At 41.7% G+C, this 27635-nt stretch overlaps 1 long non-coding RNA gene across 2 annotated transcripts; it reads right to left on the bottom strand.

The window, feature by feature from the left end:
- On the bottom strand, window positions 1145-27040 carry LOC106505618. Of its 2 annotated transcripts, XR_002337586.1 has the most exons (4): window positions 24462-27040; window positions 21968-22076; window positions 3817-4311; window positions 1145-2047 (listed from the first exon to the last, which is right to left on the bottom strand). It is a non-coding gene; the product is annotated as an uncharacterized LOC106505618 (long non-coding RNA). The 2 variants fall into 2 exon arrangements; XR_002337585.1 differs by lacking the exon at window positions 3817-4311.

Raw genomic sequence — 27635 nt, 5'->3', positions numbered from 1 at the left:
TCCCATGTGAAAGCGTGCAGACCTGGGAGTAGATGGCCTCCAGTAGAGAAATCAGTAAAGACTAGAAAATGAGGCATTTGAGCCTTAAAGGTTGAGAGCATTCAACTGTGCCTTAAGGAGTGAAATATACTCAGGCTTATGTAGAAAGGTTAATATTCTAGAAGAAAGGAATACTGCGAGCCAAGCTTCAGCATTAAAAGGGCAGCAACAGAAAACACTGACCAACATTGTTTGAATTGAACAAAGAAAACATATTGTATTTTTAAACCATACTAACAAGTACTCACAGATATAAATAGCTTTTGGATAACTGTTATATGGAAGTGAAAGGGAAAAACACAAAACAGTTCATTGAAATTCACTTAATAAGATATGATGGTAGGCAACCTTTATTCTCACAAGCAAAATATAGAATGACCATTATTAACAAGTCAGCAAAAAACAAATGCTGTAGAGGGTGTGGAGAAAAGGGTACCCTCCTCCTCTGTCAGTGGGGATATAACTTGGTGCAAACACTATAGAAAACAGTATGGAGGTACCTCAGGAAACTAAATATTGAGCTACCATCTGATCCAGCAATTCCACTGCTGGGCATATATCTGGAAAAAACTTTCACTGAAAAAGATACATGCACCCCTACATTCATGGCAGCACTATTCACAATAGCCAAGACATGGAAACAACCTAAATATCCATTGATGGATGAATGGCTTAAGAAGATGTGGCAAGTCACACAATGGAATATTACTCAGCCATTAAAAAGACAAACTAATGCCATTTGCAGCAACATGTATGGATCTAGAGACTCTCATACTAAATGAAATAAGCCAGAAAGAAAAAGACAAATACCATATGATATCACTTATTTGTGGAATTTAAATTATGGAAGAGATGATCCTATCTAAAGATACCAAAAAAACAAATAAAAAACAGAAACCCGTCATGGCCAAGACGAGCAGACTTAGAGTTTACCATGGGGTAGGGAAGAGGAGGGAGTGGGATGGATGGGCATTTTGGGGGTTTGGGGGATACAAACTGTTATATTTGGAATGGATGGGCAATGGGATCCTACTGTACAGCACAGGGAAATGTGTGTGATTCGGTCACTTTGTTGTACAACAGAACTTGACAAAACGTTGTAAATCAACTATATTTTAATAACAATTAAAAAGAAATTAAACATGGATCTGGAATTGCTAGTAACACGTTTTCAAACACTACCTGAAAATGTAATCCTAGCACACCCACTTTCAGTAAGCAACTGTTCTCTCTCTGGTTGGATGGCTGGTGCTAGTCACAGGCCAGCCAGGCTCAGGTTGATAAAACGGCATGTAGTGATTCTGACAGCAGACATTTGCCCTCTCAGAGGAGAACCTCCACAAAGCGGGTAGCCGGAGTGATGGCTGTCTTAGAGCCTTCAGTGGACATGACTCATTTCAAGCCCAGGGCAAACCAGACGTCTTTTTGTAGAGAGAGATATTAAACAGTTTTCCAGATCCCCTCCTTTCTATAGACAAGTATCTGCAAGCCTAATGTCCTGCATGTTCTCTGCTTTTGGTTCTCTGCTCAAATATGGTATGATTCTCTTTGTTCATCCACTAAAGGCAGTGATGACAAATAGAATATCTCAAATTCTCATTCAATTCTTACCACTACAGAAGATAGGAATAAAGCTCATTAAGTATGGATGCATCCTGCTCCTGCAGAGACTGAATCCACAGAAAGAATACAGCTACAGCCACAAGTTAAAAGGAAACCAGGAGGTAACTGAAGAGATAATGAATGACAATAAGCCTCCAACCTGCAATCCTTGAAGTCTTGTGGGGGTTCCAGGCAGAAAGGAGTGTGGATGTTCCAGGGACACCCGCAAAGGTGGGGCAAGAGCAGTGGGACACAGAGATGGAGGCTGAGAATAAAACCATGGCAGCTCACAGGCTCTGAAGGAGCAGAGGTTCGGGTTCCTCTTACGGCACAGAGCAAAGTGACAGCAGCTGGGCTGGCGGCTGGCAGCAGGCAGGTGTTTCAGCAAAGTGGTGGGCTGGAGAATCTGGGAGGGAGTGAGATGTGACATTTAGTAGGGCTAGACAGCCCCCAGGCAGCCTCTACTCTACTGAGGGCCCCAGCAAAGGAAGGACCACCCCTCCAATCCCCCTCCCTCCATGAAAGAAACGAACACAGACAGAGAGGTCAGTGTTTATACACTCAGCCAGAATTTTGACAGCAGAAAATGGTATTTAAATTTTAGTGTCCTCTGGGTTTGGGGACAATGAGTTTGTTTTGTAGGCTGCATGTGTGTGTGTAGATATGCAGGGGGGTGTGACTGTGAGTTGCAGGTGGGGGAGTGTAGTGAGTTATGCATGGGGGCTGGGATGTGTGGGTACGTGTGGTGTACATGTGTAGGTGGGTCAGTGAAGGTGTGAAGGTGTATGTGAGAATGTGTGTCTAGGTGTGTGTATTGTGGGAGGTGTGCACATGAGTGTGTGTGTGGGTGTGTGTGGGTGGGTGGAGGGGGTCAACAGAACACCATTTTTATTGCTTAGGGTTTCTAAGAGTCATGATGTTGCTGGAGATTCTGCTGCTGGTGCTGCACCTGTGAATCTGTCACCAATATCACGCCTGCCAACCACCACCACCACCACGAAGAGTGATGAATTCCACTGGTGGGGCCTATCCAAGCCTGGTGCTTCCCATATTTCATCTCTGAACATCCTCGTAGCCATAAGGTGACCTTGGCTGTATGAACCCAATTCACAGGTAAGGAACATGAGATCCCTGGTCCCCCACAGCCATGGGGCTGTTATTCACACCCAGTGATGCTAGACACCAAAGCCTGGCTCCATCCAGAGCACCAGGACATGGTGACAAAAGGGTGTACTGAGATCTTTGACAGGGGAGAAGTGAAAGGGACCCTCAGTGGGGAAAGGCTTGAAGAGGGCATATTGGATTTGGAAACCTGTTCTAAAGTTTTATTTATTCCACATTTGAATTCCATAGCGGGCCAGTGGGTTCGAGAGTTCCTTCTTTGACAGTAGCTGAACTGATGAGAGTACATGACCGGGAAAGAGGAAGGGGGCGGCAAGACCTCCTCAGCCTCTCAAATGAGAGAAATATGGCTTCTCCTGACTCACACAGACAGGTTCTTGGGGCTATCTGGGGATGGAGCCTCCAGGCAGGCTGATCTGAAATGCTTCCAAACGGATATCAGGCTTCAAAGAGTCAGCCCGGCAGGGCAGGAGCTGAACCTGAGTGTGGGAAGGGGATGAGAGGGCTGGAATCCAGGCTGTCCTCCCATCCCCCAGGCCCATGAGGGTTTGTTTAACCCCTCAGGGGTGCTGTGTGCCTTCCTTGTCGAGGTGGTTTGTGGCTTAGTGAAGCGATATTTATAGAGTGCTCTGTGATTCTTGGGCGAACATTCGTTTTATAAATGAATGATCAAATTTATTAGCAATGAGTAACTAACCCGTCTACATTTATTTTGTTGATAATACAAATTTACAAGGTTTTAATTGCCAGTTTTAAAACCCCAAAAACCCATACATAAATACATCGGTAATAAAATATCTTCTCACTGTGCCCTTGACTTCTGTAGTTACATTACGGCTTATGAGGAGGGTCTGAAGGAGGTTTCAGATATAATCACAAAACTTGCCTAAAAAGGCCAGAAACAATCTAACCTAACCTGGCTGGTGGTAATTTCATGAGTTTTCATTGAAATGTTCCTACTGATAATAGTTATTAATAATTTTCTTTATAATGCTTATGAATGTTAATAATCATCTTTGATTTCTACTCGTATCTCACATAATGCCCCATTACCTTGCTACTCTGAGGGTGGTCCCCACTCTGAGTGTGGCTCAGCTGGTAGCTTCTTAGAAATTCAGGATCTCAAGCTTAATCCCAGATTCACCGGGTTTGAATTCGTGTCGTAACAAGGTCCTGGGCAGTTTGTGTGCACATCAAAGTTTGCTGCCTGCTACATCCAGAAGTGGTTATAGCCTCTCCCATTTCACAGCCAAAGAAACTGAGCTTCAGAGAAGTTCGGCCCACTGCACAGTGCCGAGGTCAAGCTGGATTTGAACTGGTCTGTTCTAGTCAAAGTGCTCAGCCCTGAGCCAGATGCTGCAGGTGTGCGGAGTCCACACAAGCATCCAGAAATGTGGACTTGCAAAGACAGTGATGACAGTTCTGGGCCCCCAAAGTAGTGACTTCACTGGGCTCTGGTCCATGGCTTGTATTCTCAGCTGTTTGTACCTTTATCCTTCAGACCTGGTGTGGGGGAAGCCTGTGATGTCCAGTCTCTGCACGATGCACCTCAGAGAGACCAGAGGACATCTCAAGGTCAGGACCAAGGGTGGTCTCACATAACATTTTCCTTCAGTGGTAGAAATGATGGTGGAATTACTGCTTAAGAAAAAATGCCCTCACTTAGAACAGTGATTTGAATCCCAGAGAGTCAGAGAAGGTCTGTGGCCAAGTTTAGGGGGATATCGATTAATAGCAATTTAACAAATACAGATAGCTCTCCATATTCACAGATGCAGGACCCACAGATACAGATACATATGGGACTTCAGCATCTGTGGACTGCAGTATCCAGGGCAGGTCCTGGAACCAGTCCTTTGGATACAATGGATGATTGTATTTAATGAGTGTTTACTATATGTCAAAAACTATTCTGAATGCTCCCAATGGAGGGAGGCACAAAGAGGAAAACATTTAATGAGGCACATGATTTGAGCCATCGCCGTGTCTCTCCACTGGCTCCAAAAGGAAGTCAAGTAACTTCTCTGCCTTAAGTTTTGAACAAATGGTTGCAAATGTCAACTGGAACATAATTCATGCAAATTACCCAAAGTACCTGAGCTGTCTCACTATTTCCCTCTATTATGGTGGCCATAACTTAGTCTGCTGTCACCCTAAATGCATCTACTTTATCCAAGACAACAGGTCTCCATTTCTTGGGCTGAGCACCTTGGATGTCAGTCAGGCTCAGATTCTGAGCATGAAGAGAAAGAACAGATACTGGGAAGTGTGGAGCCTGGCCTATTGGGTGTCACTCCTACAAGGTACTCTTCTAGCACTGTGTTCAGCAATCCCCAGATTCAATTTGCCTACCTGTCAAGTAGGGAGGTAAATATCCTCTTTATTGATGCAAAAAGGTGTATAATGTGGGTGACCAGAAAATATGTGGGTGTTTTAGGAAGTAAATTGTTTTCTATTCCTGCACAGACCTCCCCTTTCTAAAACTTCTGACAGAATATTTTTAAAATAAGCTTCTCCCTCTGCACTTTATTGAAATCGTTCAGAATATTTTCTGAGACCAGGGCCTTCTAAATTTATGACCTGTCATCTGGAACTTTCCCCTAAGGGCAAAGTTCCTCAGTAAGGAACGCCCTTCATTGAGTACCATTTTCAAAGAGTTGCACGGGAACTGAGAAGGAACTCACTCTCCCAATGGAACCACAAACAATGGAATTTACATGGGCCAAAGCTCTGAAAACTACCCCTGGAGGTTGTCTGAGGGGTTGGGGTGGGGGACAGACAGACAAAGACCCTTCACAATTGCCTTTTGTTTCTAATTTATTAGAAATTATTTTAGGATTATTGAGTGAATAGACATTTAGGGAAATAGTTTCATCTTTCTGGGTGTCCCCTTACTAGATTCCTAGAGCCTAAACCAAACCCAGGCCACCCAAAGAACAAAACGTGGATGCCTGGGGCACTTCCTGGCTCTGTCCTTTCACAGAGTCTCAGTTGCTGGATTTTATAATGCGCAAGTCCAGAGGGATCCTTGCCCTCAAGGTAACTTGGATAAGACAACTGATGGGAAATACCAAGCTCAGATAGTGAAGATGGACTGTGCCCCATGGTTCACACATGAATATCTGGTCTACCTTGTGCATGGGGGTTCATCCTGCATATATGCAGATTTTTTGGAGAAGGGAATTATTGGAATAAGGTGGATGCCACAAAAGGTGTCTAAGAATATGGCTTAGAATTTCTCACCACAAAGAAAGAAGGGATATTTGGGTTTAGTGTGTCTTTTTTTTTTTTTCTCCTACCACTGACAAGACACTATCCCCACTTCAACAGAGCTTATACTCCATTAGGTAAGAGAAGTGGTGTAATAACAAAAAATAATATAACTGTGAAACATGGTAATTGCCATGGTACTGTTTTCATGGATGTCTCCCTTTTTGCCGAAAGTTGCAACTTCTATGCCTATAAAATTCCAAATAAATCCAGATCTTCAGAGAAAAAAAAAAAAAAAGCCCAGAGAAACAGGCATTAGTTTGACAGAGAAGAAAAGTGAGTGAACCCGGAAGACCTTTCTGAGAAGGTAGTGATTTGGTTCTAAAGAATCAGGTCTTAATCATGGGGGCCATGGGCAATAGACTTACAGGTAGATAACAAAGCATGCATGAAGGCCTTAAGTGGGGCCAAGAGCTGGATGTTTTCCAAGAATTGAAAGATGGTCAAGAAAGCTACATTGCATTGCAGGGATGGAGAGGAGAATGAGCTGAAAGGAAAAGAAGGAAAGGGCTAGATTACACATGGCCCATCAATTAGCCATTGACATGCTTAAACAGTGGCCCTCTGGTAGCTGCGTGGGTAAGAGGACTTAGGGAGCACTTCAAAAGCTGTTGACATAGTTGAGGCCACAGATGGCTCAGGTCCATGAGGATGGACCTGAAGAGAAGCAATACTGGTCACTAGAGTTGATAAAGTTTGTTGATTGGTTAGATTTTTCAAGGATGTTACCAGGTTTTATAGTTTGAGATCTTGAGTGGATACGTGGATCAATTTACTAAGGTTAGCGAAGATTTCAGGAGACCTGGTTTCCAGGGACAGGCAAAGTAACAACAGAGGGACCATTATTCCAGAGGCATGACTATGTAGAAATGCAAAAAATCTGCCCTCATCAAGATGTTACTGTTGCTCTGTTTTGAGTTATCAGGAAAATTCCACCCTGAGTGATTATTGATGCCTGCCATGATGACAGGTGGAGAAGTTAGGGCACATTTGTTGAATATTTACCATTCCCACCTCAGCAGATACAGGTCAATGTCCAGCTTGCAGGGCTGGACCTGTTGGCAGACCCATGTTGAAACCTTTCTCTTGTTAGGCACTGTTCTAGGTACTATCAGGTCATATTGGAAGATGGATTATGAGAACCAGTTCTAATGTTTTCCTTCAAGTTTTAATGCAAGCATCATCAATGGAGCAAAAAAAAAAAAAGCATTTTGTTTCTTTTAGAGTAGTCACTGTGCATTATTCTTAGATGGTACACAGATGTCCTCAGGTGGGAAGACTAGGATTCACTCTAGAATCTAAAGTTTACATACACGGCAACTTCCAGTTGAAATGGGACAGCCATGAAACCTTGCAAAAACAAGATAAGTGTTCTATCCAGAAATGTTTTTATCACCACTTTAATACATGATTGAAAAAAGATCTTGATTTGTACACTTTGAAGGTCTTAGATGTGGAATTCTAAGGGTACTACCCTTCTGATGCAAACAGGTCCTCAATTCCAGAGTTCATTTCAAATAACACTGGGTCCAAGGCCAAGTGCCTTGGGTCACTGGATGGTCAAACCAAACTGAGAATGCCCATTACAAAAAGATCTTTATTGCATTTTATCTCTTTAAAGTAGCAACCTTTTTTGGCAGCTGGAGCTGCCTTCTCTGGAACCAGTTAATGGCTATAAAGGAGGCTCAGGTTTCTGGCAGGCAATCAGAACACAGGTGGAGCTGGCCTGAGGACCCCAACAGCCTCCTGGCCTAGGCTAAACAGGGATTTAGTGGACCTCCTTGGGATTTGTCAGGGAGAAAAAAATCACATTTCAAATAGGAAAGAATAAATCCAGAATCAAGGAAGGGAGAGGCAGCTTATAATAGTAGTCTCTTATCTCTGTACTGGTCTCTCAATTTCACAAAATATATACAGTATTCTATTTGGTTCCCCCTCCAAGAAACACTGTGAGTTATATATTTTTACCCTCATTTTACAAATTTGGAGACCTAAGCTCACAAAGAGAAAGTGACTTGCTCGAAGCTACAGACTAAGAAATGGGACTAAAATTCAGGTCTGACTTTATGTCAAACATTCAAGGGCAAGCTTTAAGGAAAGTAGAAAGGAACTAAAATTTATTGCATTTTACCTTGTGCCAGGCACAGTGCAGTCCTGGGGTAGAGACAAGAATTAAATACAGCTTACGACTTCATCTGTCATAGCCAAGGCTACTTAAGGCATGATGTTTACAACAAACAAATAAATATAAACCAATGTCACAGAGATTGAAATGGATACTGGAATTTACATGTGGCCTCTTTCATATTTAGTGAGAATGGGAGAATGATTTAGAACAGGGGCCAGCAAACTACAGCCCACGGGCCAAATCTGGCCTGCTCCCTGTTTTTATAAATCAGTTTATTGGAGCACAGCCTTGCCCATTCTTTTGTAGTGTCTACAGATGCTTTTGTGCTTCAGTATCAAGACTGAGTAGTTGCAATGGAAACCCAAGCAGCCTAAAATGTTTACTATCTGGCCCTTTGCAGGAAAAAAAAAATGGCTGACCTTTGATTTAGAAAATTTTTCTCATCTTGACCTGAATCATGGACTCATTTTTTAAAGGTCTTGTAAAATAGGAATTATGGTAAAGGGTAGATTACCAATTGGCTAAAAATATAAATTTAGTATTAAAAGTACTTGGATAAGACCTCTGGGATGTCCTCTGAACATGAAGTGAAAGACGTCTGGGACATGGCTTACATGTTTGAGGATAGTATCAGAATTTATCCACAAAGTATCATCTAGTGTTATCTGCCATGGATGCAACAATGGAGCAAAGAAGCTATTATAGACTGTGTCCCTCCTAAAATTCAAAGGTTGAAATTGTAATCCCCAGTGTGGGTGTTGATCAGAGGCAGGGCCTTTGGGAGGTGCCTAGGTCACAAGAGCAGAGCCTGCAGGAAGGGGATCAGGGCCCTTATTAAAGAGACCCCATTGAGCTCCCTCATACCCTTGGCCAAGTGAGGACATGGTAAGAAAACAGCTGCCGATGAACCAGGAAGGGGGCTCTCACCAGACACTAAATCGGCCACACCTTGACGGTGGACGTTCCAGCCTCCAGAACTACGAGAAATTAATATTTTTATTGTTTTGTTTTGTTTTGTTTTAGGGCCGAACCCGTAGCATATGGAGGTTCCCAGGCTAGGGGCTCTAATCAGAGTTACAGCTGCCGGCCTATGCCACAGCCATGCCAAGGCGGGATCCGTGCTGCGTCTGCGACCTACACCACAGCTCACAGCAACGCAGGATCCTTAACCCACTGAGCAAGGCCAGGGATCAAACCTGCAATCTCATGGTTCCTAATTGGATTTGTTTCCACTGCACCACAATGGGAACTCCTAATGTTGTTGTTTAGTCCATGCATTGTACAGTATTTTGTCATAGTAGGCCTAAGAGACTAAGAACGGGTGTGTCGTCCAGGGCTGGTTAACTGTATAGAAACAACCATGTGTATTGTTTCCTACCTGTCTTACTCATGTCACAGGCCCATATGAGAAAAGCACCATGATCCAGAGAGTCATTCAGGGCCCTGGGTGCCTTCATCATGTGGCTCTACCATCTTCCAGGGCCTCAGAGACCTCCACCAGATCCTATGGCTGTAGCCAGTAGGAACGCGAGGAGACAACGTGAGGAACAGAGCAGGATATACAGAGCAAGGACCATTTTTGGAAGTGACACACATCCCTTCTGCCCACCTTCTGTGGGGAATTAGTCTCATGTCCTTATGTGAAATTGGGAAATGCACACCAATGGTGAAGGAAATGGGGATATCGGTTAATTAGAAACTAACCAGATTCTGCCTAATGATGCATGGGGATCAGATAAAGTATTTTAGGTCCAACTCCCTGGTTATAGAATCTCCTCCCTACCTCCTTTCCTTCTTCCTTCTCTCCTCCCTCCCTCCCTCCACCCCTCCCTGACCTATTCTTTTATAGTCTCACGTATATAGCACAATCCTTGGTCATGATGATTACAAAAGAAATGTTAAGAACTAGTCCTTGTCCTGAGGTTCATGTTTCTCATTCCACCTAAACTGATAAAAGAAAACAATCTGAAACACGCAAATGCACGAATCCTACCCCAACCACAGCAACAGTGATAGAAGGGGGATCTTGGACACCCGACTCCAAAGCAGACTGGATTGGGAACATTTGGCTTATGCATGTGTGAGTTTAAAATGGTATTTAATTAAAAAGTTGCAAGCTCATGAAACAAAGGGTTTTGTTTGGTTCTCCCTTGTATAATCCCAGTTTCTAGGAAACAATAACTTGTGATTTATGGGTTCCCTTTTCACAGAAGTATGGAAGTTATATGTAGCTCATGTTCAAATGAGAAAAAAAAATTCCCTGACGGTAACTCATTATCTGTCTGGCTAACAAAGGACAAAGGACATATCCTGGAACATCTTTCTTTGCCATTTCATATTTATGACACATCCTGTTGGTAAAACATAATTCTCAAGGCAGGCTCTGGAGTTTATTATTTTTGTCTTCTCATTCTTCATGACTGCATCATTTTTTAAAAATGCCAGGCCAGATGGAAACTTTCTTCCTTATGGGTCAGGGTGGAAAAGAGGCTGTGTGAAACCATGGATGATAAATCCTACAGCATGCACCCCATTTTAAGAGGAAGAGGGTTCCGTCCCAATTCATGGGCTTTGTATGACCTTGGTGGAGTTTATTCTGAGGAATGTTTCCTTTGAGAGACTGAGGTAAGAGGTCCTTTGATCTTCTCTGAGAGTCACTTGACCGCTTCATGGACATTTTACCATCTGAAATTTTTAGTGACATTGGTCAGTGTGTATTGCTGCATCTCCTCCAATGAACTTGCAAACTCTGAGAGGGCAGGAGCCTTTCATGGCTTGGCTTAACCACTGATTTCTCCCTAGTGCCTAAAACAGAGCTTGGCACATCCTATGCACTCTGTCATATTAGGGGAGAGGGAGAAGGAACAAATGAGCAAACAAGTGCCTACTGGCAGGGAACAGGTGACAGGCACTTCTGGTCTACCTGTACCACTGTGTCTAGAGTCCAAGAGGGATGCATGCACCCTAAGACTTTGTGCCCCCCCCCCGACCTCTTGACTGAGAACACTCACTTCCCATTGATTGGGGTCCATGGATTTGTCTTCACTAATCACTCTGGAAAATTCCCACCAGTGACAAAATAGTGTTCCACTGACTGAAATACTGGTGAGGGGAAGCAGCAATAAATTCTTAATTTGTCTCTTGGAAAGAAAGTCCATTGGTTGTTTGTTTAGAGGCCTTAGTTACTATATTAATCCACTTCTAGTCTAAGGACATTGGGTCTCTTTCTTGGAGGGCTGTGAGGGAGAAAATATTTTCAGAAAATATTTGTTTTTCCAGATTTCACTTATGAGATTTCCTTCTTAATAGGAACCAAATCAATAAGATGTCTGAGAACAAACATTTCACTACCCTCCCAGCTGCTTCTAAGAATATTAATTCATCCTGGCACTGAATGGGTCCCTGGAAAGGATTCGGACAAGGAATGAAAACCTTTTCTTGTTCTTGTGGGTTGGTGAGCCTCTGCTCGGCTCCCTGTGCTCATTGCTAGATGTGGATGATCAGCTCAGTCTATGGCGGGAGGCCTCCTGGTTGGAGGAATCTCAGCACATACCAGCAGTAGGACCTCAGGCAGAATTCTTAACCTACAGCGTTGGTTTTCTCATTTAGAAAATGAGGATAATGGGAGCACTGCACCTCACAAGTTGCTGAATAAGATAGCATTCTGTGAAGGGCTTACCTTAACTAACATGCAGTACACAGGAGATGTGCCCATGTTATTTACTGTTGGTGTAATTATTATCCCAGCTCCATGACAAATCCTAAGGATGGGTGGATTTTTCATAGACTGTTTTAGAAGAAGTTACAGTACCACATTGTAGGTTGAACAAGACAAACTAGGGTACCTTCAATTCCTAGAGTCTCTGTTTCTCTGATTTTATGCTCCACTGTAGATAAGATTCTATTAAAAATTTGAAATTTTAAAATTCCTTTTCCTGGAAAGTCTGAACTGTCATGACTTATTACATCTATTACACCTAAAAGGCAATACTGTAAATCTCAGCAATTTAGAGCATCACCATGGTCCATGGAGGACAAGAGATCTAGTGCCTGGCAAGTGATGCCTCACAGCCAAAGCATAGAGCAGACATTATGAGTCAATCACGGCACTCATTCCACCAAGCCTGGACTGAGTCAAGCCTTTGAGCACATCACTTCAGATTCTCTATCGGCTGATGAGATAATGATACTGTTTCCTTCCTAAGGAAGGAGGGCATGAGCAGCACAGGGTCTGGTTTCTGGTTGAACCACTCACAAGCTATATGGCATTTAACTTTGTTTTTCTATATTATAAAGCTTGCATTCTATTAAAGCACAAATAAATATTTCTCTGTCTTCCTCATATGTACACTGGGAGATTGACACAAAGGAACACAGTTTTATAGCAATTTAACTCATTGGAAATGTCCTTCAAGCTCTAAAGAGAATTGGTTCAAAATCCCATCTTGTGTGACTTATGGTACATCTGTTCCTCAGACGCCCCAAGATGACAGTGACTTCCAGGGTGGCTCTCTGGTTCTTTGTCACACCTGTCTCAAAACTGCTGCTTCTGCTTAATGTTATCTCATGTCCACTGCCCCTGTGGGCTACATGGACCTGGCTAAGGACCCTTCCTAGCTTTTTTTCTAGATTAACACCCTCTCCCACAGCACACTCCCTGTAATGGCCTTTTTTGAATGTACTAAGTTTGGGCTGTTGGAGGTGGGTTTGCATATTGGCTATTCCTGTTCTACAAATCCATGTGGCTACTTTACCACCTAGGTATTTTTTCTATCCTTCCATCTCCTCCCTTCTGTTTGCTCTTTCTTTTCCTTTTTTAAAACTCACTGCAATACCCCCTCAGAGTCCTCTGGCCCCTTCACGCATTCTCTGTGTCTTATCTTCTCCCCTTAATGGCCTCTTTCTTGGACACAACAACCAAAGTCAGAATCTTCCCATTTGAAATTCAGCCCTACTTCCGACCTGCCCTCTTTCTCCGGAAACTAACTTAAGCCATATCTTCTCATACTCAAGTAATACCTCATGGTACCTCAGTAATAACAGCCCCTTCTCTAAGAAGAGTTTTGGATAATAGTTATTAAAATTATGTATACATGTGCTGGTGTGTGCTCACATGTTGCCTCCTAATAGCCTATCCATTCTCCCATTCTTCCTATTAATAAGGACCTTGATTTTTAGCTGGCTCATTACCACATGGTTTAAAAAGAAAGCTATTTCTGGAGTTTTCATTGTGGCACAGTGGTTAACAAATCCGACTATGAACCATGAGGTTGCAGGTTCGATCCCTGGCCTTGCTCAGTGGGTTGGGGACCCGGCGTTGCCATGAGCTGTGGTGTAGGTTGCAGACTCGGCTCGGATCCCACATTGCTGTGGCTCTGGCGTAGGCCGGTGGCTACAGCTCTGATTAGACCCCTAGCCTGGGAACCTCCATATGCCGCGGGAGTGGCCCTAGAAAAGGCAAAAAGACAAAAAAAAAAAAAAAGAAAGAAAGAAAGAAAAGAAAAGAAAAAGAAAGCTGTTTCTCTAGCTTACTTTGTAGCCTAGGCAGCCAAGTAACTAAAATGGGATTTAGACAGCAGTTTTATTTGGGATTTGTGGGAAATCTCTCAAAAAAGGGAGAAAAGGTTTCTATTCTTTCTTTTAATGCTATTTGGACTGCTAGTGAGGTGGCTAGAACCTGAGCAGCCCTTTTATACCATGAGGACAAAGGACATTCCTATGGATGATGGAATGGTCTTATGACTCTGTTAAGCTGCCTAGACTCTCCAGCTTCCAATTTCTTATCTATTTGAAAATAAAACTTCCTTCTTATTTAAGCTCCTTTTATTCAGGCTTAACTGTTACATTAGAATGCAATTCATTGTTTTAAAGCACATGTCCTCATGCCTCTCTCAAATTTTACTGCAAAGCAGCTGAGATGCATCCATCCTACACACACTATTTTACTTCTAAGACTGAATGGGGGAAGCTCTATCATAATAAACAGATGGGTTGAGTGTGAGCCCTTTGCTTTCAAATGGTAGAACAGAGGTGCTCTGATGGGGCACAGGAACATGGATGCCATTGAGACTCCTCTGCCCTGAGTGAAACCTCTGACCGAGGCCAAATAGACTCAGATGGTTTCCAGAAGACAGTAGCAGACAGGGCATTCTGAAACTAATGTCAACTTTATAAAGAAGACAAATGAATGTGGTACTGAGGAAGGCAATGAACCCCGTTATTCCCGTGATGGGCTCTTGGGGAAGCCGCAGACAGTTTTGCGGTTAAAATGACAGACGTCACCCAACAGTTGAGGAGTTCACATCAACTGAAGTGCACATTTAGGAATAATCAAAACATAAAACAGATGTCAATATCAAAATACTGACTGTATAGTCCCCAAATTAAAGTCAAACATGAAAAATTAGTTCAACTAAGGCATGCATTCTTTTCTTGTTCAAATATTTAACTGCTTTTTCAAATGGGAAAAGGTTAGAAAATCTAAGAAATTGCCAGTATTGTGGTAGAGTTACCACCACCTGGAGCCATGCAGGAGTTTGCTGTTGCTTTTTCATTTCAGTAAGAGAAGTTGTGACCGTTTAATGCTTCCCAAGAGTTGTAGTTAATTGACTTCTGTGTTTATCTTTGGATGACAAGGACTCAGAAGACTTCTGGATTTGTTAAATCTAGAAATGTCATTTTGTGTGAGAGCTTCTGTGCATTTATATGGATAGGCATATTGTTCTTATTTTAAATTTGATGAACAATGGTAATATATTGATCCTATTGGGAAATGCCATCTCAATCTAAATAATTCAAATTCTACTCTAATTTTCTAGCACCCCCCCAATGCCAAGTCTACCATGCCCTCAATCATCAATAATTTCTATACCTCTCAGAAAGAAATCTTTCCTGATTAAAATAATCAGACATTTTCATTTAAAAACATTCAAACAGTACAGAGAAATGCAGAAGAAAGTAGAAATTACCCTAAATCCCATTAAATACAGATTAACTACTGTTCATACATGGCAACCATTTTCCTGAGACATGTGTTACCTGATAGCTGGTTTGTGCTTTTGTCCTAATCTCTATGACAACAAGAACTTTTCCTTTCTTATTTACTATTGCTTACCATGTTGCCTAGATGGGTGTCTGGCATAGAGTAGGTAGGTATTCAAAATATTTGTTTTAGAATTTATAATTTCCTTTGCTGTGCAAAAGCTTGTCAGTTTGATTAGGTCCCATTGGTTTATTTTTGCTTTTATTTCTGTTGCTTTGGGAGACTGACCTGAGAAAATATTCATAAGGTTGATGTCAGAGAATGTTTTGCCTATGTTCTCTTCCAGGAGTTTGATGGTGTCTTGTCTTATATTTAAGTCTTTAAGCCATTTTGAGTTTATTTGCATACATGGTGTGAAGGTGTGTTCTAGTTTCATTGATTTGCATGGAGCTGTCCAGGTTTCCCAGCAATACTTGCTGAAAAGACTGTTTTTTTCCCATTTTATGTTCTTGCCTCCTTTGTCAAAGATTAATTGACCATAAGTGTCTGGGTTTATTTCTGGGTTCTCTATTCTGTTCCATTGGTCTGTCTGTCTGTTTTGGTACCAGTATCACACTGTCTTAGTGACAAAGAAAACCAAAAAGAAAACAAAAAGACAACTTACAGAATGGGAGAAAATAGTTTCAAATGATGCAACGGACAAGGGCTTAATCTCCAGAATATACAAGCAACTTATACAACTCAGCCGCAAAAAAGCTAACAATCCAATTGAAAAATGGGCAAAAGACGTGAATAGACATTTTTCCAAGGAAGATGTACAGATGGCCAATAAGCACATGAAAAAAATGCTCAACATCACTGATTATTAGAGAAATGCAAATAAAAACTACCACAAGATATCACTTCACACCAGTCATAATGGCCATCATTAATAAGTGCACAAATAACAAATGCTGGAGGGGGTGTGGAGAAAAGGGAACCCTCCAGCACTGTTGGTGGGAATGTAAGCTGGTACAACTACTTTGGAGAACAATATGGAGGTACTGTAGAAATCTATACATAGAACCACCATATGATCCAGCGATACCACTCTTGGGCATATATCCGGACAAACTTTCCTTGAAAAAGACACATGCACCCGCATGTTCACTGCAGCTCTATTCACAATAGTCAAGACATGGAAACAACCCAAATGTCCATCAACAGATGATTGGATTAGGAAGATGTGGTATATATACACAACGGAATACTACTCAGCCATCAAAAAGAATGACATAATGCCATTTGCAGCAACGTGGATGGAAGTAGAAACTCTCATACTGAGTGAAGTAAGTCAGAAAGAGAAAGACAAATACCATATGATATCACATATCTGGAATCTAATATACGGCACAAATGAACCTTTCTACAGAAAAGAAAATCATGGACGTGGAGAATAGACTTGTGGTTGCCAAGGGGGGGGCGGAGGGAGTGGGGTGGATTGGGAGCTTGGGGTTAATGGATGCAAAGTATTGCCTTTGGAATGTATTAACAATGAGATCCTGCTGTGTGGCCCTGGGAACTATGTCTAATCACTTATGATGGAGCATGATAATGTGAGAAAATAAAATGTGTATGTGTAACTGGGTCACCATGCTGTACAGTAGAAAAAAAATTGTATCAGGGAAATAATTTAAAAAAATAAAATAAATTAGAATTTATAATTTCACATTTACATGCTTCTTCTTTTTGCTTAACATATTGTAGACACCTTTTCAAGTCAACCGGTGTAAATCTACAACATAATTTTTAAAAGACACGCATTTATTGGATATAAAATATTTAGGTTTGCTGTTTGTGCCACACATATGTATGTGTTTGCCCAATTATCTTCTCAGAACATTTCTCCATGAATGAAGTTATTTGGTCAAAGACTACACACATTCAAAAGTCTGACGAATATTACCAAAATGCCTTCCAGGAAGTATGCATGAATTTTCACATTCACCATGTCCAAAAAAAAAAAAGGCTCGTTAATCCCATTCCCCCTTAATCTATCTTTATCAATTTCATGGCTAAAAATGTTATCTAAGTATTGTTTTGTTTGTATTAATGTAATTATTTGTGAACAGGAACATCTTTTCATATACTTACTGGTTCTTAATAGTCAATTTGTGTTCGGTTTCTAATTCTCCTCATTTTGAGTACTGAGTAGTCTCTCTTTCAGTCATTGATCAACTATTGGTTTATCTGTTTTACTGGGTTTTCAAAGAATCAGTTCTCAGATTTAGTACAATCCTCATTTTTTTTTCTGTTTGCTACTATATCAATCTCTAGTTTACTTTTATGACTTACTCCCTTCAGCTTCCTTATTTATTTTTTGTGTTTTCACTGTATTTTCTGAGGAAATGCTCATCTTACTACCTCTATGCTTTCATTTTAATAACAAATGTGTGTAAGGGTGATTCTTTACCTTAGTTTTTGCTCTATATTAGAGATTTTGGGGTGAAATATTCTCATTTATTTTTCCATATGTTGGGAATTTGTGGTTTTGATCTTTTTTTTTTAACATTAGAGGTGTTGAGGAGTTGTTGTTTTTTTTTTAATTTTCATTTGCTGGGCAGGGAGTTGTTGGTGTTGTTTGTTCTTTTACGTATTTTATATTTTGTTGCATGTGATTAAAGAGTGCAGCCCATACTATTTTTACTTTGTGGAATCATTTTTGAAGTATTTTGGAACATTTTTGTAAATGCTTTTTGAATTCCCTAATATATATTCTTGGTTGTGAGACATAAAACAGATATTTATTTAACTGATTATCAATTTAAGCCACTTCTGCCTTATTCACTTATTTTCTGCTTGACCTAATGAGGACTAGAGCGGTATATAAGGTCCTTCTCCTTATTACGTTTTTTGGAGTTTCTTCTTGCAGCTCCACTAGTTTGTATATTTTGATGCCTTGAAGGTGATTTTTTTTGGCTTTTATAGTTTGACAGATGGTTGTCTTGTTCCTCTTCATGACCTCTCTGGAGTTATAAAAGTATTCAGTGGCTAATTTTATGATAGAATCCTATTTCCATACCAATAAGGAAACTGAGAATGAGAAGGTTCAGGTAACTAGTACCAGTGCTACGCCACACAGCAGTTGAGTGGACAAGCCAGGTGTGTCTGTCTCCAAAGCTCATGGCCTTAACCTGCTGCTGTCATTATTTTCTGGCATCTACATCTATAAGAAATCTACCTGGTCTCTTTTATTTTTTAAGTAACTTGCCTATTCTATATAGGCTTGCAGAATGGACTCTTGATCATTGAAATACAATTTTACTGAATTTTTTTCTCAGCATTTATTGATGTTTACTGATTTTTCCAGGCTCTGTGAGCTCTTTCAGTGTGTAGACCCAGGTCTTCATCTAAATATTTGTGTTATTATAGTAAAAATCATACTTTACTTTATGGTCACCAATAATCTATTTGTCAGGTATAGAAGTATATATAACATATTTAATTATTATAACATATACTTACTTAATATACAGAATAACCATATATATATATGGTCTTTTCCTCCATAGCTACCATTCTTGCTTTTAACATTTTTATTTTTTTATTAAAAAAAATTTTTTTTGTCTTTTCAGGGCTGTACCCACAACATATGGAAGTTCCCTGGCAAGGGGTCAAGTTGGAGCTGCAGCTTCTGGCCTATGCCACAGCCACAGCAACATGGGATCTGACCCATGACTGCAACCTACACCACAGCTCATGGCAATGCCGGATCCTTAACCCACTGAGTGAAGCCAGGGATTGAACCCACATTCTCATGGACACTAGTTGGGTTCATTTCCACTGAGTCACAATGGGAACTCCTAACATTTTTAATTGATTTGTGATGATATGTTTCATTGCATGTATTTTGCAAACCCTGTTTACCTTGCTTTGATGGAAGGAGTTTTATGTCCTATTTTTTTCTCCTCAGTTTCTTTCCTAAACTCTGCTAAATCTATTCCTTGGATTATATTTTCTTACCATATTTTGGGCACTTTCATTCATCCATGTACTTTAAAATTGATTTGAGAATTCAGTAGAGTGGTCATGTTTGTTTGTTTTCAATTGAAATTCTTCTAGAATGGGTATTCCTACTGTGGCTTAGCAGGGTAGGAAACTGACGTTATCTCTATGAGGTTGTGGGTTCGATCCCTGGCCTTGCTCAGTGGGTTAAGGATCTGGTGTTGCCACAGGCTGTGACATAGATAGAGGTCGTTGGGATCCAGTGTAGCTGTGGTTGTAGTGTAGGCTGGCAGCTGCAGCTCTGATTTGAACCCTTGCCTGGGAACCTCCATTTGCCGCATGAGTGGCCATAAAAAGAAAAAAAACACCAAAAAACAGAAAAAAACAGAAATTCTTCTAAAATGAAATCCTCCCCTTTTCTTCTTTCCTCTACTGTCCACCCTCTCTCTCACCTTTCCGTCTGGTGGTGGGGGAAGGGATGACCGGGGACAGAATTTTCATGTAGGAAACATGCCATTTTTTCTTTCTCTTTTTTCTTGTTCATTTTTTAAAAAGTGGGTTCTCTGCCTTCTTGTTTGCCAGAATAATAATGTCTACCTTAAATGTGTGAACTCATCTAACATGAGATCTGGCGTTAGAGGTTGATGATCTCTCAGCTTCCCAGGAAAGGCAGCCAAAGCAGTTGGTCAGTTTGTCTGTTTGATTCATCTCCAGTTTTGTTGGAACTTGTACCCCAGAAACCGCCTTAGTGGAGGGAGTGGATTCTATCCCAAAGGGTGGGTATCCTTCAGATTTCATTTTTTCCCATCTGTGGTGTGAGCAGAGTTCGAGTTTCAGAGAAACCCCGTGGCCAGCAGGCATTTGATGTGGTGTGGTCTCAGGCATGTTTCTCCTTTTAATCCACCTCTTTTGCTGCCAGGCCTTGGTTGAAACACTTGCTCCTAAGATATTATTACTTACTTGCCTTCTGCCATCCACTAGACTAGAGAAAACTACTACGAAGTTTATCTTCTCCAACTCCAGCCCCATGGTCTCAGAATGCTATTTATGGGATGAAGAAAGGTGGCTCTAGAAGGCACACTGAGGAACTCTGGGGTCTTGCCGTGTCCCCAGTCCCAACCCTTCTCTAATATAAGACATTGATAGTTTGAGGATTCTCTGGCTTGTTTTCATTCTGTTCACTTTCTCCAGAAAGAAAGTCTGTTTAGATTTCCAGGGTCTTCTTTACGTTTGGTCCTAATAATTTCATCCCTAAATGACATTTCTGAATATTTAAAGAGTCATGAAGTTTACTGGATTGTATCATTTGTCATAAAGAGATTATTTTTCCTATTGTGTCAATAATAAAATTACATTCTTGGAGTTCCCATTGTGGCTCAGTGGTAACGAACCTGACTAGTATCCATGAGGATGCAGCTTCGATCCCTGGCTCTGCTCAGTGGGTTAAAGATCTGGCGTTGCTGTGAGGTGTGGTGTAAGTTGCAGACACAGCTCAGATCCTGTGTTGCTGTGGCTGTGGTGTAGGCTGGCGGCTACAGCTCTGATTCAACCCGTGGCCTGGGAACTTCCATACACCATGGGTGCAGCCCTAAACAGACAAAAAAAAAAAAAAAAAAAGTTATTTTTTTCTATCCTGATTAATTTTTGTTCTTGGAAAGGGGAAGAAGTTTGGAAAGGGGAAGTTTGTGACTTCCTAGGCTTCCTGTACCTTTGCATTCATCTCTTTCAGAATCTTCCTCCATTAAACTATTTCAGTTTTTTAATGTATTCATCCTTGCCTGCTTTATAGTTCAGTCATGTGTGTATTTGAGCAGCACTGCTCAAACTGTAAATAGTTAAAGGTGAGTTGTTTTTTAATTTTCAATTTGTCATAGATCCTTACTTTTATAAAATGTAATCAGTACTGAATTTGTCAGAAAATGAATTAAAAAGAAGACATAAAAGGCAAATTTGAATTTTTGTTACTACATTCAACAGACAGGATAGTATTTGTTGTGCAAGTTTCTAAATGCTTACTCTCAGTTCCTCTTCTTATTCATTGTGGAGGGTCACAAACAACCCCCTGGGATCAGGCACAATCCATGCAGACCATTCTGAGTAGCTTCATGATGAGCCCCTCGGAGGCAGGGGCTGGGGCTTGGTAACCTGTGTGCCTTCCTTAATGCCCACCTAGCACTATGCCCCCAAAACAGCATCTACTGAGAGATAACTGTTAACTATATGAGGAAGACAATAATACTCCAAGTAGCAAGCGCCTCTTGAGGTCAAAACTCTTAAGTTTATTCCTGACCTTCACAACTTCCTTTTTGCATTGGAAAGATGCAGGTGCTATTATTTGGATTTATAGCCAAGGTTCAGAGAAGAATGGGTCTACACACAGGAGGACTTTTTATCCATGCTGTTTTATTTGACCCAAGGTAGTTTCCCTCATATGCTATTTCATATCTCTATAGGGAGTACAAAGCACAGTGTGAAAGACGAGGCAGGATATTAACCGGACCAGGGCCTGGACCAGGTGTGAGCATTCTGTCTTCTGTCTGTCACTTTATTTATCATCCTTCTCCTGAGGACTCTGTGAGGACCCTCTGATTCTCAGTCACACCGACAGACTCTCTGCTTGAGGAGCGTGTAATGATGAAATGCTTATTAGGATTACTACGGGCCCTGAGCTAAGAAATAATGGTCGGGCTTATGTACGCTAATGTATTCCTCTCCAGGGCACTGGTTTACCAATTTGGAGAGAGTGCCTGAGAAACTGGCCCTAGTTAGGGTGCGAGCTGAGCGTCAACCACCAACAGTGAGGAAATCACCATGAATAGGAGGAAGAAAAGGTGTCTTACCTACTGGTCCAATGGAGCCCAGCTCTAGTCCCAAGTGTCGGCAGAGTGCTGAGAGCAGAACTGCCCCGGGGGATGTTGGAAGAGATGGAAAAGCGAGGGCCGCTCTTGCCTGGTGGGGAAGGAAAACACAAAGAAGGTTCTTAACAAGGTAAAGGCTAGAGCAGACTTGTGCTTCAAGTGCTAAGAGGATGCAGAAGACAGAAAGAGCAATTTTGAAGGGCAAAGGATCACTTCACAGATTATTGAAATACACTGTCACCCTGAATTGTAGGTGTGTCCTCTAAATATTTTATCTGTTGACTTCCCTTGACTACTTAACATTTGTCCTTTGCCTTCCCAGGTGGCCATTCTCATTTCACATCAATTTTTTTTTCATATTTCTCATAATTATATTTATGGTTTCCTTGTCTATGTCTAACACTACCTTTGGGTCAGAGTTGTTGCTGGTGTGTTGCTCTAGTGGAAGAATGTCTGGCAAACAGGTCTTCTGTCAATGGTTTGCCCTTATTTCTGGCTTTCTGAGTGCTGCTATCTGGAAACAGGGTGTCAGTGATAATAACTGCAAAGCATAAGAGTGAGCTCCTGTTATACCCAGATGAGTAAGCAAAGCCCTAAACAGACAGGGGATAATTGGTCCCAAGGATTAAAAAGTGATCATGGAGTTCCCACTGTGGCTCAATGGGAAGAAACCTATTATCCATGAGGACGTGGGTTTGACCCCTGGCCTCCCTCAGTGGGTTAAGGATCTGTCACCGTGAGCTGTGGGGTAGGTTGAAGATGCAGCTCAGATCCCAACTTGCTGTGGCTGTGGTATAGGCTGGCAGTTGCAGCTCTGATTTGACCCCTTGCCAGGGAACTTCCATATGCTGTGGGTGTGGCCCTCTAAAGAAAAAAAAAAAAAAAGTGATCACATTGTCCAGAAATAGTTCAGAAGCACAGAAGGTGGCAGTTTTAAAATACTGTTATGGTTTTTCTTTCCTTTGAGATAGAAAGGGGATTTTACCTCGTGAGGAGCTTCAGGTGGGTCTTCCCAAAACTCTATAACATGGCATATTGTTTGATAAATATTTGTTGATTTCATGAATGAACCCGAAGAGGCTGTTCTCAAGTATGTCAACATTGCCCCCAGGAAAGCCTTGGGTTGGTTGCATTCAATGAGCTTGGATAGTTGAGAAGGATTTAGTGAGCTGTCACCAGGCTTGGGGAAAACTGTTACCAATTTGAAGTCTCTTGAAAGCACAATGAGACTGGGGCTCTTCAGGGGAACTCGGGCTACTTCTTGGATGAGGTTAAAAACCTGATATAAACAGATTTCCTAATTTAAAGGGCAACTCTAGGGAAGTTATTCCTAATGGCTTTCCTTTAATAGTTATCAGCATAAGGACCCTTTGGACTCAATTTCCTATGTGGTCAGATGACTCTTTGACCTTTGAAGTACATCTTTTTTGCTGTATTTGCAGATGTGCAGGACCCAGATCACAAGCCCCTTCTCCATAAACAAGTCGGCTCAGGCCAAGTTCTTTATGTCCCCTTCCCTAATGCTGCTGCTAACTGTGTAGATGTTGCAGAGCCTGGGACACTGTCACAGTGTTAGGCACTTGAGATGGGGGCATTTTAACGAGATCCTGACTGGTTCCTACTCTGAAAGATGTGGAGGTGAGGCAGATGGTGAGAGGGCAGCAGGTACTGTCCACTCCAACCGTAGTGTTTAGCTCACTTCCCTGCCCACCCTGCTGCCTTTTGACAAGCAATTGCCACCCAAGGATTCTATTGCACTATAGCTCCAGGCCACTGAGATTTCATTCTTGCCAACTTGCAGCATTCCTGGCCTGGCAGACCAAATGGAGAAGGGCCCTGGGAGCTAGAAGGTGTCCTTCATAAGGAGATTTGGTGCTTTCCGCAAACATCTCTGGGGTTTGTACTTCAGTTCTGCTCTAACCAAACCGATCCACAGCACAGCAAGCAAAAGATGGCTTTTAACAATCGCTGTAGCTGTTCTGAGCAACGACAAAGGTGTCACCTAGACATATTTCAACCAGTGTTCTTGTGTGTCGGTTGCGTAGAGCTTGGATGATGTGAGGTCACCCCTGGGAAGTATATGACTTCAGGTTACACCCCGGCTCTGTGAGAGGTCAGAACTTTTCAGCAGTCCAGTACAGCAGACAGTGATGGGGCCTCCCCACCATGGCAGGAATTCACAGATGCAGCCTAGCAGGCAGAAAAAGCCTTGCAGAGTGCACAATGTTCAGGAGGGGTATTTGGCTGGCCTCGCCAGAGGCAGATGGAGGAGGTGGGAGAGGAGATGTCTGCAAAGAGCCTGAGTGGAGACTGAAGGGGTGAGAGGAGGGAAGGTCTCCAATGGAGCCATTCAGATGAGAAGGCATTTTGCCATTGACAGTGAAGAGTAGAAAGCCCTCACTGGCTCTGTTCTTCCCTTTACCTTCTTGTATATTTGCACCTTTCCTCTTCCCTTCCTTTCTCATTTTTGCCTTACCTTCTCATCTCCTTTCTTCTGGTGGGCTTCCACTGCTTGGAATTATGAGATGTCTGGCCCAGCAAGCCTCAGGCTTCCTCCTAATTCTTGGTGATGAAAGTGCTGTGGACTTAAATCCGAGATGGTCAGATTTACAGTACCTGCAAAATAATAGATACAATCCAGTGATTGTACTGGACTAAACAGTACAATCAACTAATCAGGAGAGCTTCTCCTTTGGGGACTTTATAATAAAGAGGAAAGACATGTGCACTAATATTATTATCCCCACTGTCACACAAAGTGCCTATCATGGACCAGGCCCGAAGGGGGATATCTTACAGACATTATGTTTCATTGTCACCCCTCACTCTTTAAGACCAGCCTGATTATGTTCATTTAACAATGAGTTACTGAAGCTAAGAAATTAGGTGCAAGAAAGAACTAGAGACTTAGCCCTGAAATATCTGGAATGGAATATTTGACTGGCAATAGAATTAAGATAAAAATTTTAATATATTTATTTGAAGCTTTGAGGGTGATTGTCATAAAGAATGAGAAAATTTTGGTAATAATTAAGATATAATTACAGCCCCATAAATCACATATTTTGCATGTAAAAGCTTGGTATATCTCATCCATCTCATTGCTTAAAAAAACTATATTATAGTCCATGAGGGGAAAGCAGACAGGAGATAAGAAAGAGTCATGAAACAAAAGATCCAAAGATTACAGTAGCTGTGGCAGACAGATGGATTTCTTCCTGTGGAATTTTCCAATATAACCAAGTGAGCTTGAGTCCCAGAGACAGTATTTGCCCTTGAAATTGGATTTGGGTGACTTGGAAACTTGTTACATAGTCTCCATCAGTTATTCCTATGTTATTAATTACCCTTATTATTAATTATCACTAACTGTGCCATTTGGGGGTGTTACTTAATTTTCTAAGCCTTGTTTCCTTATTATGAAGAAATATAGATTAAAACAATAATGTCTCTATAGACCTGTTGTAAGAACCCGACATGAATGGACATAAAAATACTCAGCACAGTGGTTGGTATAGAGCACGTTGTCAATATATATAGATATTATTACTGAAGTTTGCCTATTAGTGGCTTGCTGAAGCCAAGAGAAATATATCTTCTCTTTCTATGTGATAGATTCTTTCATTTGTTTTTTCCAGAAGGGTAAATGTTATACAATTCTAAGTTATACTTAGCTCTAGATTTGAAACTTCCCCTCTATAAGCAAATTCAAATCAATTCCTAATGTCACAAAAACAATTATTCTGATAATTAATATCATTGCCTGCTCACACTCACCGAACAGGCCTCCTCCCACTTCCACAAGTTTGCTGTGATTGTCCACATATTCAGATATGAAAGTGTTTTGTTTGGTTGGTGTGGAATTTCTTTTTCTTGTTTCTTTTTTAAATAAAGCCTCATGCAGGGAGCTGATCTATCAAGGAGACTAGCACAGATCTACTTTCTTTGAAATGGGCGGAGTGCTTTCCCTCCATTTCGATTTGTCTCTCTGCCTTCCAGGGAAGACCCTGAACTTCTTCCAAAGGGACCTTAGGGTTTCACTGACTATATCTCAAGAACCACTCATCCATAGAGATTACATCATAGTATTAGTTCTCCTCTTCCCAAGAGGTTTGTCGAAACAGTCCTGGTTTAGCTGAGGATAGAGAGAGGATGTGAAGAAGGATGAACTTCCATGTGGTCCCCGCAGGACCCACAGGTAATGTATGAGATAACACTCCCTGGCCTGGATCAAGCGATACAGGACTCAAACATCAATGTGGAACCAGAGCATGTAATTCAGTCATGCATAGGTCTCCAAATATTTTGACGCCTTGGTCATTGGACATCACCCCAACGGTTGTGCCATACCACCCGCGTTACCAAACACAGAGCACATCTTCCATCACCACGCGTTTGTCCTCAAGGTCTCCTCCTCCTGGAATAACTTCCATCCTTCCATTTCTGCCTGGCTCTCTGACTCACCCCTCCTCCAAAGCCTTCTCCAGCGAGCTCCTCCCCAATTCCTGGGGCCAGAATTCATCTGTCCTGTGCATTTGTTCATTTCTGCCTCCCTCACATTCTTCTACCCCCTTACCTTCTCATCCTGCCTGGGGCAGTGTCTTAGAACAGACAGAGGAAAGGCTCACGGCTTCAAACTGAATGGATCCTGTGTTGATCAGGTCTTGGGTCAGCCGCCTGCGTTTTCCACTTGGAATCACTTCATTAATGCTCCCTTCAGTCCAACCAGGGAAAGATCACTTCCAAAGAAAAGCCAAACCTTTTTGTTTCTAACTTCATTCCCTTTGGGTATCAAATGAAAACTGGGCAAGATATAATTATTCAGTTTACTCCTTCAACTGCCTTACTTTACCTCTTGATCCTGAACTTCAGCTGAAGTCTGCAAAGTTTCTTCTTTGACTGAGACCATTTTCATTTTGGATCTCAGTGATCGCAATAAAATATTGACTATCTGTTTGTTTCTCAAAAATCAGCCTAGAAGTTCCTATTGTTGCGCAGTGGTTAACAAATCTGACTAGGAACCATGAGGTTGCAGGTTCGATCCCTGGCCTTGCTCAGTGGGTTAAGGCTCTGGCGTTGCCATGAGCCGTGGTGTAGGTCGCAGACGTGGCTAGGATCTGGCATTTCTGTGGCTATGGCCGTGGCCGGCGGCTACACCTCCGATTCAACCCCTAGCCTGGGAACCTCCATATGCCACAGGAGTGGTCCTAGAAAAGGAAAAGAGACCAAAAAAAAAAAAAAAATCAGGCTAGCTGATTTGGGTGACTCTTATTTATTCAGAATCCAGCAGATTTTTAAAAACTCAGTATTTCCTGTGCCAATACTCTGTTTTGGATATTTCAATGCCTCTTGCCTGAGTGATTGCAGAATTGATGCAGAACTGTTGTTTTAATCATAGGCAGTACTCATAGAAACTATTTTAGTGGGCTAAATTATATCTACAAATATTTATTGAGAAGTATATTGCATACAACGCTGAGAAGTATATTGCATACAGCGCTGAGAAATACAAAAACAAATACCATGTTCTAATTAGGGAGACAGAACCTCTGTCCTCAAGTAGCTAATCAAGTACAAGGCAAAAAATGCTGGCACATGACTAACTAGAAACATTCTTCTGTTGTTTATATCCAGCTTTGTGTTAGGAATC

The sequence above is a fragment of the Sus scrofa genome, chromosome 13 (genome assembly GCF_000003025.6).
Source record: "Sus scrofa isolate TJ Tabasco breed Duroc chromosome 13, Sscrofa11.1, whole genome shotgun sequence".
Classification (NCBI taxonomy): domain Eukaryota; kingdom Metazoa; phylum Chordata; class Mammalia; order Artiodactyla; family Suidae; genus Sus; species Sus scrofa.
The sequence above is the reverse complement of the archived record's forward strand: the minus strand, read 5'-3'. Positions and strand labels throughout refer to the sequence as shown.